The following is a 15,688-nucleotide window of genomic DNA, read 5'->3' as shown; positions in this document are numbered from 1 at the left end:
TTTGACTTACTATTGTCCTCTTTTTAGAGCTGATTTATAGCAGAATTGAATTTTGTTTTCATTATTGCCACACCATTTTCCTGTTTACCACTGTAAAGCTGCTATGACAAAATCTGTATTGTATGAAGTTCTATATAAATAAAGGTGACTTGACTTGACTGACCATGTGGGAAGTTGGCCTACAGGCTCATCTAAAAGGTTTCAATACTACTTACACAATACACATACAATATAATTACAGTGCATAGAAGCAGTACTTCAGATGAGAGAACTTTCATTATTCTATGTACAGTAAATACTGTAGCACATGTTGTACAGTACACCCGCAAACCCATTACTGTCGGATTTATTTTGTAGCCAAGTAGCCCTTACATGTACTCTATTTTTGCAGAACTGAGAGACGACTGTCTAGGGGAGGCAGAGAAGTCTTTTGTCAGAAGACTAAGAAACTGCTATAACAAAATAAGGATACTACCAATACTGTAATGCAAATTGGCAGAGGATGCTGAATTAATAAATTAATGAATTTATTGATTTATCAATTTATTTATTATTTTTGTATGTATGTATGTATATAAACTGACAGTATTCCAATGTGTGTTTACTGTATATTCTAGTTGTTTGGTCTTTTAACTTTTCTCTTGTATTGCTTTTCATTTACTGTAAGATATCTTTACAGTAGTGTAATGACGGTAAACTTTTCTTAAAGTTTATTGCTGAATTTTACTGTATCTGCACCCCTCTATTTATGTCGTATACTGTAAAAGTCATTGACTTGCAAAATGATTCCTATTTCCCAAAAGGAGGTTTTTGTAACAGTGTTTTGAATTGATCTCACTAGTGTTCTCTAAGCAGTGAAGTAGTGTGTATTTGGCAGGTTTGTGTGTCATCTGAGGCCAAAGTTTGAGTCTGACAAAAGATAACATGTTTTTGACTAAACTATTTTATTTTGACCTGGAAGTTTGAAGTTTGCACAAGTTGGTGTGTAGTTTTGAGATTGTGTACATTATTTGTGAGAAAATTGTGAATTGTTTTATGAATTGTGTGTTAGCAATCGAGAAAAACTGTAAAATATAACAAAACATAATAAATACAGCTACATTTTATCAAATAAATACATGTAATTAAAATAAAATATATAGTTTTCAGAGTAGAACCAAACATCAGTTATCCAAACATCATGCTTTTAGGCTTGCAAATTAAAATGATAAAATTATTATTATTATTATTATTATTATTATTATTATTTAATCTAATAAATCAATTATTTACTTCATAAATCTTCAAAATAACTCACTAATTTTGTTAATTTCTTTAAAAACATAATCTCTTTACCTATTCAGACATGTTTTCTAACAAACAATATTTAATTAATTAATTAATTCATTCATTCATGCATTCAATCAATCAATCAATCAATCAATCAATCAATCAATCAATCAATCAATCACTCAAATGCTTTTAAGATTATACTCGAAAATTATTAATCCAAAATTATACTCTTTTAAGAATAAATATTTAGTTTCCAATAATACTTCAGATTAATGAAGTTTGATTGTATGATCACTGCATTTTATTTCATCTTACTAAAGGATGTGAAAGTTAAACATTTGTAGAATATGTCAAGCTTCTTCATTGTCTGCTATGGTATATTCACAGGCCAAACTAATTACTGTTGAATTATTTATCTTAAATATTTAACTAGATTGAAAAATTTGTAGACAAACTTTAAGTTGGCTTGAAAAAGCCTAGTCAGAAAGTTTGAAAAAGTTGTAAAAGCTTGCAGTCTGAAAGTTTTCAGTTTGAAGTAGTTTGAAAGTCAAAATAGTTTTAAAGATTAAAGTTTGAATATTTTCAAGGCAATACAGTCTATCAGACAAACAGTTGACCATGTTCTTCTGCATGGACTGACCATGAGGGAAGTTGGCCTACAGGCTCATCTAAAAGGTTTCAATACTACTTACACAATACACATACAATATAATTACAGTGCATAGAAGCAGTACTTCAGATGAGAGAACTTTCATTATTCTATGTACAGTAAATACTGTAGCACATGTTGTACAGTACACCCGCAAACCCATTACTGTCGGATTTATTTTGTAGCCAAGTAGCCCTTACATGTACTCTATTTTTGCAGAACTGAGATGACTGTCTAGGGGAGGCAGAGAAGTCTTTTGTCAGAAGACTAAGAAACTGCTATAACAAATAAGGATACTACCTATACTGTAATGCAATTTGGCAGAAGATGCTGAATGAATGAATGAATGAATTTATTTATTTATTTATGGATTTACAGTAACTGACAGTATATTCCAATGTGTGTTCACTGTATATTCTGTTGTTTGGTTTTTGAACGTTTCTCTTCTAATGCTTTTCATCTATTGTAAGATCTCTTTACTGTAGTGTAATGAAAGTAAACTTTTCTTACAGTTTAATGCTGAATTTTATTATATCTGCACCCCTCTATTTGTCATATACTGTAACAGACATTGACTAGCAAAAGGATTCCTATTTCCCAAAAGGAGGTTTTTGTAACAGTGTTTTGAATTGATCTCACTAGTGTTCTCTAGGCAGGAAAATAGTCTGTGTATTTGACAGGTTTGTGTTTCATCTGAGGACAAAGTTTGAGTCTGACAAAAGAGAGCATGTTTTTGACTAAACTATTTGATTTTGACTTGCAAGTTTGAAGTTTGCACAAGTTGGTGTATAGTTTTGAGATTGTGTTTATAGTTGTGAGAAAATGGTGAATTATTTCATGAATTGTGTGTTAGCAATCGAGAAAAACTGTAATAGATAGACCGGGGTCGTGTGGATTACTTGTGAATTATTGTGATGTTTTTATCAGCTGTTTGGACTCTCATTCTGACGGCACCCATTCACTGCACAGGATCCATCATTAAGCAAGTGATGTAATGCTAAATTTCTCCAAATCTGTTCCAATGAAGAAACAAACTCATCTACATCTTGGATGACCTGACGGTGAGTATATTTTCTGCAAATTTTAAATTTTCAGTGAACTATTCTTTTAAACAAGAACAGGATTGCAATGACACTTTTTCAATGTAACAAGAGCAGCTCTAACAGTGTGAAAATGAGTGTGTGTGAACGACTACATGTCTTAAGAGTAAATCTGAAGGGTAATGAGAGCATTAGTTGCTAAGGTTAATGCTCGCCATCAAACTGTAATTAGCGAAATTACAGGAAATGATAACCAAATTAAAAATGACAAACTCTTACACACATTACTTCAAGATGTGAAAGAGGGTCTAATGAGACCACACCAAATAAAACCCACAAAACAACAGCTTAGAGCTTGGATTTGTGCCACCCGAGCTGCCCACGGCCTGTCATTAAATCATGAGGTTATAGACTCCGCCAGCAATGAGTGAACTTGAATAGGGCGTTAGGTCTGATTGACTGTGATAAATGCTGCACATACTGTTGGCTTTTGCCTCAAAGTCTGAAAAAAAAAAAATAGTCCATCTTTTTGCCCGTTTTGCCCTCAGCACTGAGGCTAAGCAGTTCTGTGGCATGTGGCGGGAACGGTTGTCTTAAATGAGTACCAGATGACTGAACGACAGATTTACTGTTGCAACAGAAATACTTCCCTATGTTTCATGTGGACTGGAGTTAGTCTGGCATCCTGCCCACCCCGCCGCTTGTGCAGGACCGCCCCATTATGCTCCGCACTGAGCCGTGATGACTAAAGACACATGTACAGGTTTAAGGGGTCTCCTACTGTGACAAAGTAACCCCTAAATTGACCAAATCAAAATCAGAAATGTCAAAAGCCTTGTTATTATCACAGGAGGGCAACATGACACAAGGCAGAGGCGCCACATGTCCCCTGGAAACCATGGCAACATTTTCATCTGACTACTTTGTGCATTCAGTCACCGTGACCAAGCACCAAATCACCAAAAAAAGCCTCTTTGTGTGACTTTTTCTCATCTTTTTCTTCACATCCATTTACATACCTGTGGCAACCATTATAACTGGGAAATGGACACAACTTGCCACATTTAAAAATATCTCAGTTCGACCTCCACTTGGCACTAAGCATTTTATTTCAAGAGCTTTGTTTTGCTTGGCCACAGTGTGAAGAAAATAAATGGTTGCCAGTCGCAAAAAACAACATCATTAAAGGATAGTTTACCCAAAAATAAATAAAAATAAAAATCTCTTATCATTTACTTGCCCTCATGTCATTCCAAACCTCAATTACTTATTTCTTCAGTGGAACACAAAAGAAAAAAAAAGGTTTTTGTGCTTTAGTTTATATAGTGAAAGTCAATGGGGGAATTACTTATTTCTTTAGTGGAACACAAAATAAAAAATGTTTTTGTGCTTTAGTTTATACAGTGAAAGGCAATGGGGTCCAGTGTTGTTGACTTATTATATGGATAAAAGCAAGACATTTTTCAAAATGGCTTCTATTACTGTTTGTTTCACAGAAACAAGGTTATTATAGTTAACAAAGACCATACAAAATTGTTGCTTTAAATAAAATTAAATATTATGCATTTATCATTTTAATTAGTTTATAAGCGTATTAAATTTTGTCCTAAAAAAACTAAAACTACAACTGAAATCACATTAATAAAAACCATGACAACTTAATAAATAAATAAATAAATAAAAATGGCAAAAACAAACAACATAATTTCTAACATTTTAACTCAAATTTAAATGAAACAGACATTCCAAAAATAAAAAATAAAAAGTTTGTTCACATCAAGAACCAAACAGTTGTTGGTCCCCATTGACACCCATAGTAGGGAAAGAAATATGGAAGTCAGTAGGTTGTTTGCAATCACGTGATTCTGATGACGCACGAAATGCCTATGTTTTGAGTTGTTTATGGATGCTCAAATCAGTCAAGGAGCTTTTATCATGTAAGAAAATTTGCTGTTCATAAGGGGGATAAGGCAAGAAATTGACTGAAAAATGCAGGAAAAAGTGACTTGTAAACCTGCGTCTGCGGTCGGGAGGAGCCGAGTCGGATAATGCTTGTGTGTGCAAATGGTTAATATAAGATATAATAATATATTAAGATATTAATAAAGAAATATATAAATAGATACAGCATGAGACAGTCAAAATTCACTCAATGCTAAAGACCACACGTAGACACAATGTAATAAGGATATTATATTTACAGTTTAGAGAGCTTCACTGATTATAACGGACCATTGTGAGATCGCGATAAATTGAAATGAGTGGTGGTTTATTAATTATATGGAAGCGCTATTTGCTCGCTTTCTAGGTTATAATCAATTCAGAATCTGAATAAAAGTTTTGTTTTACGTGCTGTTAACAGGACCAGTGGCCACATACCCTGCAGCAAAAGTTTCAGGAGTGACAGATATCCCACATCCCTCATATAAATGCGGGATTCACTTTAGAAATAGCTTGTTTGCAGTCAGGGTTAGTTGCTCAGCCTATATCCACCACCTCGATGTCAGGCAACTATTTCAATTAGGGTGAGATGCTCAGCCTATATCCACCACCTCGATGTCAGGCAACTATTTCAATTTAGTTAAAAAAAAAAAAAACGCTCCTCTTCATAACATAAGGATCACGTCCTATATGTTGTGATTTTCTGTTTATACCTTTCTCTTGTAATAGTGTTTAAACCAGTACAGTACGGACTTTCCTCCATCACATCCGTTCTGCTTTTTCAGTCACTCCTGAAACTTTGCTGCATGTACAGGGTATGTGGCCACTGATACTGTAAGCAGCACGTAAAGCAAAACTTTTATTCAAATTCTGAATTGATTATAGCATAGAAAGCGAGCAAACAGCCATATAATCACTAATAAACCACCACTCATTTAAATTTATCGCAATCTCACAATGGTCCGTTATAATCAGTTAAGCTCTCTAAACTGCAAATATAATATCCTTATTACATTGTGTCTACGTGTGGCGTTTAGCATTGAGTGAATTCTGACTGCCTCATGCTGTTTCTATTTATATATTTCTTTATTAGAATCTTAATATAGTATTATATCTTATATTAACCATTTGCACACGCGAGCATTATCCGACTCGGCTCCTCCCGACCGCAGACGCAGGTTTACAAGCCACTTTTTCCTGCGTTTTCCAGTCAGTTTCTTGCCTTTTCCCCCTTATGATAAAAGCTCCTTGTGTTTTCTCGGTTTAACCGATTTGAGCATCCATAAACAACTCAAAACATAGGCATTTTGCATTTCTGCTAGTGATTCCTATGGAGAAGAATCACTTCCTGCCCTCCAGCTGCATTTTGCGCCACAGCAATGACGTCATGTGCAAACAACCTATGGGGACCATAAACTGTTTTATTACCCGCATTCTTCAAAATATCTTCTTTTATGTTCAACATAAGACAGAAACTCATACAGGTTTGGAACGACATGAGGGTGAGTAAATTCATTTTTGGGTGAACTATCACTTTAATACTGTACTACTACTACTACTACTAATAACAATAATAATAATAATAATAACAATAATTGAGAATAATGAAGTCCACACCACAACTAAAATTGTAATGGAGGAACAATATTACGAAGTAGCAATGAATGATAAAAACATAGACAGCCAATCAGAATCCATCCTGCTTAAAGAGCAACATAAGTGTCCTTATAAAAATCAAAACTCTATCTTATATGCTGGTGTGAACACCAATATAGTTATTGTTTTTGGTGTAAATGGGCCTCAAATGATGCCAAAATGTAAGTTTTGCATGAACTATCCCTATCAGGCAGAGGCATCTGGCAACTGGTCGCATCAGCAGTTAAACGAACAAATGCAACAATTATTAATAAGCTAATAACTTTCAACTACTGCCCGAATGTTACCTAATTCTCATAATTGATATTCCCAAGCCAGGTTGACATAATGTGCCCCTTCCACCACTTTTCAGATCACTCCTGCTTGCAATAAACGTTTCGAGAGAAATGTGCAGACGGTGGAGTCCACTCAATACATCTGCAATGAGGTGGCTGGCAAGATGCCATCTTAAACAAACCACAATGACTGTGTTTGTCCTGACCTGGCATATTCCAAAACCCCCCATGAAAAACACTGCCGTTGAGCCCTGAAGGCCTGCAGCCACTTCCTTTCAGACCACACAAAACGTGGATCTGCGGGCCACCCCTGCCGCCCGTGTGCCTGAATAGACTCAGTGAGCCGGCACTGACGGCGGGGCGAGCGAAGTGGCCGCCCGCAGGGAGGGGTTGCACACTGCACCTGGGGTGCTGTCACATCAGCCATAAAGACAAAATAACAAAACCAAACAAACTTACATGAATTATATGTTAATTGGAACAAAACTATATGCAAGTCTTCCAGGAAAAAGCTGTAAAGAATGACTAATTCATTCCTTTTTTCATCTCACCGCACCTCAATAAGAGACTAAAATCATAGTGGATGAATGAGACGTTGAATATATGAGTTTCCCTTTGTTACAACAGCCACTTTCCAGGCGGAGGCTGTAATAAGGTGTTTATGGAAAGGGGCTATCGTAAGCCACTGCGCTCTGCATATTATAACATCACACGCATGCACACACTCCCAAAGCCAGAGAAACACCAAAACTCATGAGATACCATGTCTTGTCTTAACCAGCTTTTCACATGGGTATACTATCATCTCAAGCTTTCTTTCTAAGATCTACCTAATTACAGAATCAATGGCAGGCATCCTGCAGCTAATTTACCACGTCCCTACCTCGCTCCTTAAAACAAGATAGATTTTATTATGCTGCATTCCATTCAGAGACGGATGTGTGATATTCATGCTAAACATCTGCGAATTTCAAACATAATGGAGTTGCTTTGGCTTACACTCTGTGTCTCAGCAAACAAAATGGCGGTGCTACTGTTAGCTTTGCAGTTATTTGAATGTCAACAAAGAAGTCTGCTAGTAACTAAACTGCTATGCTGTGCTAACATGTTATGCTAGCTGAAGATTATTTACCGTTTATGTTAGACTAGTTGTAGTCTCTTGTATTTTAGGGAATTTGACTCGTCTATGCATTTATTTGCTTAAAAATGTCATTAAAGGGATGCCTTTAAAAAGAAGCATGCTTAATTGTGTTGAATGTCCAACTGTAATGTACTTTAAAAGTATTAAAAAACAATAAAAGTTTTAGACAACAAAATTATGAAATTACATATAAAGAAGTCCTTCTTAAGTGGCTCAAAAAAAGCACTTTTACATTTAATTTTAATTAAAATTTAAGTTGAATACATTTTTATCTAATTGTAAATAACATGCAATTAAGTGTCCGAAAACATTACATTTAGTATATTTGTTTTAATGTACAGTAGTTCACCCAAAAATGAAACTTCTGTCATAATTTACTCACCCTCATGTCATTCAGAACCTGTACTGTATTACTTTCTTCTGTGAATCACAAAATAATATATTTAGAAAAATAACTAGCTCCATATGAAGAAAGTCAATAGATTCTAATGTTATTTTGAATCCCAGTGACATTCATTGTTGACATAAGTTAAAACATTCCTCAAAATATATTTGTGTTGTGTTTTCTAGAAGAAAAGGGCATAGCATCCCAGCGTCAAAACATACCTAACCAGGATATGCTGTTTTTTTCAACAGGGTTTGGAACAACATGAGAACGCTGAAATCTTTTTACTGTGTACATTTCCCTCAGCACCACCATGTGACGTCATTCACGCGCATCTCTGCAAAATCAGAGTTATAGATTTCTAGACTCAAATGAGTTTCCAATTTGAAAGTCCAACTTCAAATGGAGTTCTAATGCGGCCGCTTCTTCAGCTGAATTGAATGCAGCATTAGCAGGTCTTTTAAATGTGATACCGTGCCATACATTTACATAATAATATGCAAAAGAGTTTGAAAATGAAACCACATATATTAACACCAGGTGTGAGGAGAATTTAATGAGTTGGATTGTTAGTTTTTGACAGTTTCCAATGAAGCTTTAAGCACAAACACTCTGGTAAAGAAGGTAAAATACAAGTGTGCAGGAATGGTACACTCAAGAGACGACTTCAGACATCGAGTCCAAAGATTTTTTTTAATGCCTTGTGATCACAGAACAGCAGCTCTCCCATTTTCAAAGACAAGATCGAAGCGACTGCAGGGACTTTTAACTTCCAATTTTCCCCATATGCCACAGAAAGGAAACTCCGTGGGCCAGTATTAGTATGTAAAAGGATGAATAAAACACTTCAACAGCTACACGCCATGATGCTTTTTCATACGCCTGACCAGTTGCAACAGTAGATTAACTGAGATGTCACAATGGTTCCCGTGAGAGGAATATGGCAAATTACTATAAAAAATGTGAATAACAAAGGTGTTAAATAAAATGCAATGATATTCAACGCGGTGGCAGCGATTGTTCAGTGTCATAAAGCCGCGGCGCATTAGGCATGCATCATTAGGCGGACTCCTCACCTGTGTCCCCTCAGAGCGTCTGACTTCAGGTTGGTCTGGATTCACCTTGGGCTACAATCTCAGGCCCACAGCATGCAGAAAACAGTCTCCACAATAATACAGCCGGCCTGATTTCTTCTCCCCCACCTCCTACTGACTCAAATGTGTTTCCTCATGCAGACATGATAACCACTTTCCAATTTCAACTTCATCTTCAACCACCAATTTTAGCCAGCGTGGCTGTGACTGCAATATGAATCCCTGCATATATACAGGACATTACTTGCTCATACAGGGCTGGCCGCAAATGAGAGAGAGAGAGAGACGGGGAGCAGATAGACATTGCTCGCTCCCAGCTGCCTGTTATTTCTTTCCATTTATTATTCAATAAGCTTTAATTGACCCTTGACCCTGAACAAGAGTATGAATCGGTCTATCTCCTGGGCGCAGTCCTGTTCCTGAATCCTTGTGGCAAAATCAAGGAGGGCTAAATCTGGAGGGACCCGGGAGCATGTCGCATGGGTTTAGAGAATACACTACAGGCAGAATTAGGGCTGATTGTGATTGAATGGAGCTTGATGACTCTTGACATTTCCGTGGAGTTCTTCAATCACATGCTGCCGTTGTTCAGGTTTGCGCCAGTGCATTTACACTCATGCACTTCAAAAAGGCATATTTTACACAGGCACGCACGCACACACTCATAAACAAACAGACGGAAGTGATGACAAACATGCTAACTCAAAAAAGCAAGCGTCTCCTTCATGGGCCTCATTTGTTAATCAATGTTGAAAATGCCTTTTTTTTTTTTTGCGGGCACACATTCGATTTTGCTCTGGCACAGACTGAAAAATGTATGAAAACGCTAAATGAACTAGTATTTTATACTGAATGTAATTTAGTGTAGAAATTTTCACTCAGAAATTGTAAATTTCACAATTAGTTACAAAGAAACGTCATGCGGCATGAATTAAACATGACATTTTGGAGTATAAAGACAAAAATTGTATTTTTGGTTGAATTAAACATGAAATTTTGGAGTATAAAGACTAAAATAGTATTTTTGGTGAAATGTACTCCAATAAACTCCAAAATGTACTCAAAAAATTACAGTGTATAGTAAATTTAGATCAATAAATAATAAATAAAGGAAGCACACATGCAAACATATAATTCCATATTAATAATTATTTAATATTACTAATATTTATAATCTATAATATATTATACACTGTATAAATAAAATACATTTTAAATAAAAGAGATTCTAACTGACTAGTCAAACTAGTTAAATGATAATTTTATATACGATAGATAGATAGATAGATAGATAGATAGAACATTTAGAATCTGTTATTTACAAAGTATTTTTTTTTTTATTTAAAAATGTATTATCTGAATAACAAATTTCACCATTATTGCACAGAAAAAAGGTGATTTTCAAGACCTTTTGCTATGTTGTCACAATGTAACCTGCCGTTAAACAGAATATATAGGTTTGGTTATATACAATTGTGCACTTTTTACGTAACTTCATTTGCAACTTAATATCAAACCAACAAATATTGTAATTAATAAAATGTATACATTCATAATATTTAAAAATACATAAAAAAAACACACACACACAACTTCCCCTGATCTGCATGCATGAAAAATGACCTCCAATGTACCAATGAATGTCCAGGCTGGATCGGTTCTGGTAAGACCTGTTAACATCAGCCTCAGAGAACAAAACATCTCAGCAGTGAAAAATGTGGCTGCCTTTGTCTCTCAGGTTGCAGGAGCTATTACAGCAGTTTCATTCAAAAGCTTTTAAATCTCACAATGCACTGCATTACAGTTTTATATGCAGTGTGTTGCTCTGAGTCTGTTATTTCCACACTGGATGTATTGAAAGCATTGAAATACTGCCTCATTAAATGGTAGACAGGCACACAGCGAAGAGAATGGCCTGGGCGAAACAGCCAGACTGACATAAACAGAAGAGCTGCAGTGTTGACAGATGTGTCCACTGACAGCAGTTCACACTGCACTTCTCTACCTACTAACTCTCTCTCCATGACTGGATTGTGATTCTTCACTAGTGTTAAGGCAGATAAATGATTACTGTGGTTCGCTGTTGAATGCTAATGCTTTACTAAAGCTTCAAAGGGACCATTTTCTACACTTTTGTTGCATTTTATTCTTTCCTTGAATCAGCGGCGTAACCACAATAGACACTGAGGGGAACGTTTCTCTCTAATATTCAGATCAGCAGCCAACTAACATGGGGTTTTCAATTGTCAATTACATTCAAGACTTATTATGTGGCTAGTTTCCCTCAAGTTGACTTATAATGGTGTCTTAAATCAAAAAATGTTGTAGTTTATTATAAAATGACTTTTCTTCAAAGATAACGATCTCAAATCAAACACCCATGCGATTTTATCCCTAAATAATGATAATTTGGCTAAGTCTATTAAACATTTAACAAGTACGATCACACCGAAACATTCAAATCTGTGTTCGTGCTGCTTCTGATCCAAAAAAAGCAGGTGTCATGAAATAGCTTCACAAACAGTCTTTTCAACCACACAGTATAATTACTTCAGTCTTACAAAAATTCAATAAATCACAGAATTACTGGGATACATGTTCATAGTTCAGATACACACAGTCTACAGTAGGATTCAAAATTTGAGTATATCAGAAAGTAACTTGGATGCTTCAAATAAAGATTTATCATTGCATCATCACACCAGTAGGTGGCAACAAGCGACTGTTAAAAAAAATAATTGAATCATTCATTCAAGAGATTCCTTCAAAAATGCCGAGTTTTTGAGTGAGTAATTGAATCATTCAGTGACTCATTCATTGAATTAACTCAAACCGTAAAAAAAGTTAAAATTGATTAAATATCGTTTAAACAGGCTGCAGCGTTCATGATCTCTCAGATTTTTCATTTTTCGGTGAACTATGCCTTTAAGACTTCTGTATTTAAATTACCTCTGTTATGATTGGCTAATCCTTACATACCAGCATAATTCACACTGTCAGAACGGGAATTTGCGAAATAACATTATTTATGTCGTAAGAATAATAGTAGTCCAAGGCACTCGAATCTTATTCAAACAAATTTAAAAAGCCTTTATTTCACAAAAAGTTTTAAAAAGCCTTTATTTCATCATGGCTATAAGTTTTAAAAACAGGTGACAAGTGCACACCTACGCGTTGCGGCTATTTTGCCTTCGTCAGGGTGTGAGTAACAAACACAATCTGAGTTCATTTTAAGCAGCAGTTAATTAGTCAAATAACAATCACCTGGTCGTCCTACACAGGACTAACAATAGAAAGGATGTTTGACGATTACATATCAAATTAAATCAAACACAATATAATCATGTATAAAGGAGGGAGAAAAAAAAATAAAAAGAGAGAAACAAGATCACCAATATAATACTTCCAAATCTGAATTCTTATTACAAAAAAGGTACCAGGTCGAATTCCCCATTTAAGCCTATTTAATTTGATATGTAATCGTCAAACTTCCTCTCTATTGTTTGTCCTGTGTAGGACGACCAGGTGATTGTTATTTGACTAATTAACTGCTGCTTAAAATTAACTCAGATTGTGTTTGTTACTCACACCCTGACGGAGGCAAAATAGCCGCAACGCGTAGGTGTGCACTTGTCACCTGTTCTTAAAACTTATAGCCACGGTGAAATAAAGGCTTTTTACATTTTTTTTAATAAGATTCGAGTGCCTTGGACTACTATTATTCTTACGAGTTGAATCATCCCTTGCACCCAAAGAGCACCGAGACTAGAAACCTAATACCCCGTGCAGCACTTCTTTTGCATTCTTTATTTCAACATTATTTATGTGTTGACAATTCAATTCGGTAGGGTTACGGAAAGCTGATGTTGTTATAAAAAAATGTAACAAACAATCAAAGCTAAAAGCAAAACAATTTCTAACACACACACACACACACACACAAATGCATCAAACGCCAATGTCGAAAAGCTTGACAAATAACATCATGGTTTAGTAAGCTGCAGTCGATCAAGTAAACATCTACGATTAATCGGTTAAAACTGATGCCTACTGAGAGCCAGATGAGTGAATTTGCATTTCATGTATTGTGATCTCTCTCTCCAGTTCCTCCAAGAACATCCAGTCCAACTTAATCTTCCTTAAAGAGAACAAAAACATCTTAATGTTGATCACCAGGGGCTCTCGAAAGAGCCAGGCGAGGCAATATAGCTACAAAACAGACTCAGACTAACTGCGATTTGCAGGATATCACAGTTATGAAAGTCTTTTTAAGGATACGGGAAAGAAAACAGGATCAAAATTGATTCGATTCATTAGAGCCATGTCATGGCTTCTGTCTCTGAGCTACAGCCACTCACTCTCGTTCACTAACAGATATCAATGACTGCCCTGTCATCTTGTAAGCATATGAATGAATAAACTGTCACACAGAGAGCTATATGAGATAATGGTTATGAGCGTAAATGTCAGAGAGAAAACAAACCCCATGATGCATTGTGTTGCTTCGAGGCAAACGATGCTCAAAACATTCGAGGAGGGCTGACTGATACACCTGCGCTTCAGCCAGGTGTAAATCATCTGCTACACTTTGTGTCTCATTTTAACAGTGTTGGAGAAGCTACTCCAAAAAGATCAACTACTGTACAGTAGATCATAATGGGATTATGTTCCAATTCAGGAAAAAAGTAACGTTGCATGTCATGATGCATCGTTTATCGTCATGACAACACACACACACATGTTTGTTTCTGTGAATTGTGGGGACTTTCCATAGACTTCTATTACTTTTATACTGACCAAATGATATTTTCTATGCCCTAACCCTAAACCTTACAGAAAACCTGTTTGCAATGTTACACTTTCAGATAAACATCATTTATTATTTTTAATTTTTTAATTAAAAAAAAATTGGACCGCAGGCCGGTCCCCACAATGTAGCATAAAGAAGCACACACACAAACAGACCCAAACTCTGTACTAAATATGAGCTGTGACATGAAAGGCAGCAGACAGAAAAAAATATAAGTCCATTTCCCGCTTTTAAGAGCCTTTCAGAAAATAATCTGTAACTGGAAAAAATAACTATATTATAATAGCATATTTGTAATTTATATGTTGCTTGATGATTTTTTTTAAAATATATACATACATAAAAAAAAATAAAATAAATAAATAAATATATATATATATATATATATATATATATATATATATATGTGTGTGTGTGTGACAGTTCACCAAGGATGAAGACAAGGAAGATGCAGGTGAAGTAAACTTCTCTTTATTTGTGTTAGCATAAACTTCAGTGCAACGGTGAAGTCTCTGAAGGACACCTGAGCGCATAAACACAGGGAACGCAAGGTAACAGTCTTATATGTAACTCCAGGTATCCAGAACACAGTCCAATAATCCAAGGAGGATGAACGAGGAAGGAATAGCACAGGTAAGTGTCCACAGCAATCCACAGGGCCGATGAAGGAGGCACTGAGTGAGCAACCTCGAGACTAGCTGATGAACTAGTGGGGTGAGTGTGCTTTATAGTGCTCTGGTGATTGAGTGCAGGTGCAGGTGCTCTGGTGATTGGGGGCGTGGTTGAGTGGTTGGTTCTGTAGCTGTGGCTGGTGTCTCTTATGTCAGTGGCTGGTGCATCCGTGACAATATATATATACAAATTTTTTAATACACATACATATATGTTAAACAAAAACTTTTATTTTGGATGCGATTAATCGCGATTAATCGTTTGATAGCACTACTTAAAACCAATCAAAAGTTTAGAATTACTTAAAGTGAGTCATATGACATTGTGTAGTTAAAGAAAAACAGTTGGATAAAAGGTTTCTTTAAAGGAAAAGCTTACCCAAAAATGAAAATTTGCTGAAAATATACTGTACTAAGCCTCAGGCCAAGATGTAGATTAGTTTGTTTCTTCATCTGAACAGATTTGGAGAAATTTAGCATTACATCACTTGCTCACCAATTGTGAGAAAGCAATATTATGGATAGAGGACTCGTATTTAAGCTGTAAGCAATTATTTGAAGTTAAAACATCTTGATGGGTTTGTTTCTTACTAGGGGTTGAACGACTTCTGATTTTTTAAAGTCGACTATTATGTGATGAAAGTTGAGTCGAAGTCGACTAGTCGCTGATGACGTTATTAATGAACAAATAAGTCTGGGGCTGTGACAAACACCTTGTGCACAGCTATGGCATATGACACAGCACTGCCCACAT

The 15,688-nt window shown here is 35.7% G+C and overlaps 1 protein-coding gene across 1 annotated transcript in view; it reads right to left on the bottom strand.

Annotated features, from left to right (window-relative positions):
• The window catches only part of LOC107672436 (protein sidekick-2-like), a 161,433-nt gene that overhangs the window by 120,627 nt on the left and 25,118 nt on the right, over positions 1 to 15,688 (bottom strand). The window lies entirely within an intron of this gene.

The sequence above is a fragment of the Sinocyclocheilus anshuiensis genome, unplaced genomic scaffold (genome assembly GCF_001515605.1).
Source record: "Sinocyclocheilus anshuiensis isolate Anshui unplaced genomic scaffold, SAMN03320099.WGS_v1.1 scaffold1430, whole genome shotgun sequence".
NCBI classification, from domain to species: domain Eukaryota; kingdom Metazoa; phylum Chordata; class Actinopteri; order Cypriniformes; family Cyprinidae; genus Sinocyclocheilus; species Sinocyclocheilus anshuiensis.
Note: the sequence above shows the minus strand (reverse complement) of the source record. Positions and strands in the feature narration are given on the sequence as shown.